Here is a 5,249-nt window from a genome sequence, read left to right on the forward strand (position 1 = left end):
AAAATAAAAATAAGAAAAATACTTGTCGAGAGCATAGTTTCCCTCTTCAGATAATCAGTCTGCCCCAGAGTTTGCCCCCAACGAAAAATCACTGTCCTGCTCTGACAAAAACATTCCTATCCTGATGTAAACAATCCTCCAAGGCTTCCTCCATAGTGTACTTTTTTGTTGAAGTCCATTTTGCCATGTTTTAATAAAAAAAAGAAAACAAATAAACTGTACAACCCAAAATTGCGCACGACAATGCGCAATTAACTACTCACAGAGGTAACGACTACTTATATCTGAAGCTCTTTACGTGCGACTTTGGATCTTTAGGGAAGAAACCCCAACCATTAAGCAGCATATCGTTGTTTTCAGCGTTTCATTGGCCATTTAATCCGTTACTCACCAGTAAAATTTTCATACGTAGGAATAGGATCAGCTACTTTTTAATCTAGCAGCATATTGTGCCTCATCTATTGGAGCAAGTCAGGTATCAATCAAAAGTTCAAAGATCAGAGCTGTTTTAGTGTCACGGTGTGGCTAATACATGCAGGCTAACTGAAGTTTACGATCAAGAATATGTGGAAATCTGACAAAGATTTTGAAAGTTTCCAGCAGCAGACTATGTGTCTTTATGAATGTAAGTGTCTATACTTGTTGTGGACTAACTATTTTACTGGAGTACATTAAACAGCCTCTTGCTAATGTAGCAGGGCCATTTTTGTTAGAGTTGTATCTGTTCTTGGATACTGTGAGGCTTCATAGCGGAGTTGCATCATTTCTGTATTTGCGACTGGTTTTACATTTAAGTATTTAATGTGTCTACAGTTATGATTGTATACTGAAATGGCGTACATAATTCAAATCTCAAGAACTTTAGCTTTCCAACAGTGTATAACATGTACAATGAAAGTGGGGGCTGAGGAAAACCCCAGATTTGTCTTCCCAGTAGCGGGACGTCAGAAAATATTTCCTCAGTTGATTAAGAAACTCAGAAAATAGTTTCCCCATCATCTGAACTGTAGGTAATTACAAAGCAATTCAGTTTGATATTATATTCTTATTTCAAGGGTAATTTCTCTTTCTTTTTGCTGGCCCACTTGGTGGTTGGGGACCCCTGCTTTTAAAGATTCAGTCCTCACAAAAAAATATGTAACAGAAAGAGAGTAGGTGCAGGAATGGCTTTGAAATGGTTTTAAGCCAATAGCCTTCTAAAGAACCTCCTCTATGGCATACAAGACATTGAAGAGTCATATCTATCCTCAAAGTATTCATTGCTTTATAACAGTGACTGCTGAGTTCTTCTCAAATTGATTGATTGATTTTTTTTTAATTTATTTGTTTATTTAGTCATTTATGATTATTATTAGTTAGTAGTAGTATTTTTACTAGAATTGGTATTATTATTGTTGTTATTAATATACAATAATTGTAAATATTTATAAATTTTTTGAGCTACTTGACTAATTTGAATTTCACCCATTGGGGGATGAATAAAGTATTTTTCTATTCTATTTCTATTCTATTGCTTTTGACATTTTTCTGTATCATCTTGCCTTATGGCCTGGAATTGCAATTTGGAATTTTGCAGGTTTGTAGAGTTCTGACAAATTTCCCAAATCCTGCAGGAGAAAAACTGTGTTGCACTATGCTGCCACCACCATACTTCACTATTTCATAAATGGACAGGCTGCTTGTGGCTTTTACATTGGAACCTATGTTTTAACCTTCTTTGAAAGATAGACAATTTCATGGCTTATGCCTTGTTCAGACCACGCACCAACAGTCACTCACTGATGTGACTCCACACAATCATCAGAGTTTCCTCCAGGATGTCGCCCCGCCTGCTCACCTCCTGCTCGATTTTTCAGTTAATTTCTGCAGATACACTGAAAAAAGCACTTATGAGCATTGTAGCAAAGTTTCGAATATATCCTATGCTTCTACAAGCCACAATGGACAATGGCTCTGAATGTTGAGCCGTGACATGCGTATTTCTGCTCACCGGAATGGGTTTTTTAATGCAACATAGCAGAACCTAGCATGAAGCATCGAGAAAGGGAAGAATGTGTTACTGCACATTTCAAGACTTACACAGCTGGAATTCCTCCAACCCCTGAAAATCAGCTGCCTCTGTCTCCCACAAAGCCCAGACAAATGCAAATACACAGACTTTGAAACTACTGAGATGGTGGCTGCTCAGATTTTAATCATCGCCTATCTCCACAAGCATACTTACTCCAATTCATTGAGCTGTTGTTTTAGTGAAAGACAAAGACGTAAAATGTTCAGTTTACTTTACTGAAGATTAAACACCTTTGTTTGTCTCTCACTTTATGGCTTGAAAATGAAGTACAGGTCTGAATACACTGAATATTTAATAAAAACTATGGGTTTAGAAAGAAAAGAAGCCTCCTGCACCTCGGAGTGCTGCAGTTATTTGAGAGTCAATTTTGACCCATACGGAGCAACCTCCTGCTGTCCTGGATGGCAAGAGCAAATTAGGGTGCATTCAAGCAACAATTGAACAAATTCATGGCAGTTCATTTGGAATTCTGTTGGGGTTATGTTTTACCTTGAAGGATTGTAAAGTTTTCTTTACACAGACTACCTGACATACTCGTGACTTTTTTTCAAAAGATTAACAAATGAATCTAGTAAATCATTCAATTTTCTGAATACTGACTGGGAAACAAAGTGAAAGGTGATCTTTAATTTTGGGGGAATGACATAATATAGTAATTGTTAGTATTTCCTGAAAAAGCGACAAAGGCCTGTATTTACTGCTACAGCTTAGAGTAGTAGGCTTGAGTTCGAGTCAGGCCTTTATCTCAACATACACAACATTGTAAAGTGTTATTAGTATGACTTGTCATAGTTTTCTACAATTCCTTATATTAATGCCTCAAAATGAATTCTGGGACAGTTCACATGCCTCATTTCCACTTACTTCTGTGTTCATATGCAAGTCAACCAAATGTCTTTTCATTCCTCTGGGAATCCCTGTAATCACTGCTACGTGTGAAATTTTTTTATATATATTTTTTCTAATAAATGAATCTGGAGAGTTGAAAAAGTTCAAATTTCATTTTGTAAACTTTGACATGCAGGGTGATTGTGTCAAGGCCGCCTCTTGTCATTGTGAGAGGCCGGCCATTTAATTGATCTTCAGTTTTTCTTTAAGAAAATATGGTACTTACCTAGCAGTTACCTGTTTTACTTTCAGTTCTCTGTTTTTACTCAGTTTCGTTTTCCTTTTAGGATTTTGATTCAGTGCCCTGTTGGACTTCGCCTTTTGTATCACATCCTGCCAGTTGTTTGCACTAACTAGAATGCTCCCAAAAGTCCCTCCCTCACATTCCTACCACAAGAATAGTTGTTTTTGCAATCATCAACATCAAAAAAAGTTGGAACTGAATTGCCCACAGTTTCCAAACTAATTCTGCTGTCCATGTGTGAGGACGAACATTTAATTTTTGTAACAATTTCATATCAAGAATAACTCCTCCCTTTCCTCTGTAATCAATGGCTCCAACAACCTTAATTTGCCAACAGGGTGATCAAAACGTTCTCACGAATTGAACTGGACTCTAAAAAGCTGATTCATTTTTCTTTCATCTTTTTTTGACCAGTTTGGCTGTGTGTGTTTATGTGTTTATGCATTTGGCAGACACTTTCATCCAAAGCGACATGCCCCAGGTAATATCTCAGGTAGGCAGGGTAAGGGGGTCTTGCCTAACGACCCCTACTGGAGGTAGTACCTTTCATGCAGGGGTGTTAGGATTTAAACCCAGTTCACCCACGTGAAAGGTGGCAATCTTACCATAATCCAGTCCCTGAAAGTTCATTTCAGGAGGATTGTGTCCATTCAAAGTGGTAACAGTGAGGTAACAGAGCTGAACCTTTGATCTGGAAAGGACTTTTGCAGCTTAAAGTGCTGGATCAAACATCAATTGTTTCTTAAAACTGTTACGCCCAACGTGGGGCTCAAACCCACAACCCTGAGATTAAGAGTCTCATGCACTACCGACTGAGCTTGCCGGGCTGTTTGTATGTGTGTAGCGTGAATCTTGAAGTAGAGTCCGCATCCACCAACAAGACAATCAGAAGTCCGACTCCTGATTCGCATGTTTAAGTCTCTTTCATCAAGATACTGAACCTCATAGTTACATGTTGTTCTGTTTTTGCAACCTCACTACACAGCAGTAGTACAATAAATGATCCATTTTTTTTCCAACCGTGTACATTAATGTACTGTATAAAACCGGGACAGATTTGACATCTGATTCATACATTGAAATGACACCGTAGACTTACAAGGAAATTGCAGTATAAAGTGTGGGTTGTATACTATTTAATAAACCATTTTTCTTTTTGGCAGTAAACTTGGAGAAGCTTTGAAGAGTACAACACACAAGACTATTTATTTTGAGTTGGAATTGTCTTTTCAGTCTCTAACTGTATTTCAATACACAATTTCCTTTTAAGTGACATTGGAACATGTTTTAGTCAGGGTTGAATTAACTCATGCAACATAAACAACAACCCACAAAGGAGAACAAAGGGAATTGTCTTTCAAGCAACGTTTAATTCTGCATTTATTCTGCAGTGCCAAGACACAAAGAATGAAATTCTGTACGGCCAGGATTTGGATTTAGTAACATTTTTTGACATTAAGCTTTAGCGCTGCACTGTAGTTTAAAAAGATGGATACAAACGTTGGGCTTTTTTTTTGGGCCTGTGTGTGTCTGTGTGCATGTGCCGCTCAAGCGTAAAGATGCAGGCACACTGCACTTGCATAGTTTTCTATATCTGTGCAGTGAACGGTTAAGGTCAGAGTAGGTTTGCATATCATAGGTGCTTCACCTTTCAAAGCTTCTGCATCTCACATTGGGCAGCGGCGTACATCAGGACGTGACAGCTCAGTATAGAGCAACTTGAAAATATCTTCAAGGCAAAAGACCAAATCAACCCAAGTGTTTCCAGGGACAAAAATCAAGAGCAGAGCTAAAAGGTGAGGCTAAGGGTCCTCTTCTTAGAGAAGACTAGCTACACTAGGCACACTTATCAAAATCTGTTGTTCCATTTCAGGCAACCACATGGAGATTAAGAAGTGTCGGTCTCTTCTTAGTTCTATCAATAGCAAATATGTTTTCGCTAATTTTCGTTGACCACCAAAGAGTAGTAGTCACAAATTAACGACAAGAATTTTGCTTTGGCACGCCCATTTTTTTTATGTCCGCTAATCTGTTTGCTAATGTGCA

At 38.1% G+C, this 5,249-nt stretch overlaps 1 non-coding gene across 1 annotated transcript; it reads right to left on the reverse strand.

Annotated features, from left to right (window-relative positions):
- Positions 1-3,957: 3,957 nt before the first annotated feature.
- On the reverse strand, positions 3,958-4,030 carry trnak-cuu (transfer RNA lysine (anticodon CUU)). The gene has a single exon. It is a non-coding gene; the product is annotated as a tRNA-Lys (tRNA).
- Positions 4,031-5,249: the final 1,219 nt, after the last annotated feature.

The sequence above is a fragment of the Odontesthes bonariensis genome, chromosome 7 (assembly GCF_027942865.1).
Source record: "Odontesthes bonariensis isolate fOdoBon6 chromosome 7, fOdoBon6.hap1, whole genome shotgun sequence".
Classification (NCBI taxonomy): domain Eukaryota; kingdom Metazoa; phylum Chordata; class Actinopteri; order Atheriniformes; family Atherinopsidae; genus Odontesthes; species Odontesthes bonariensis.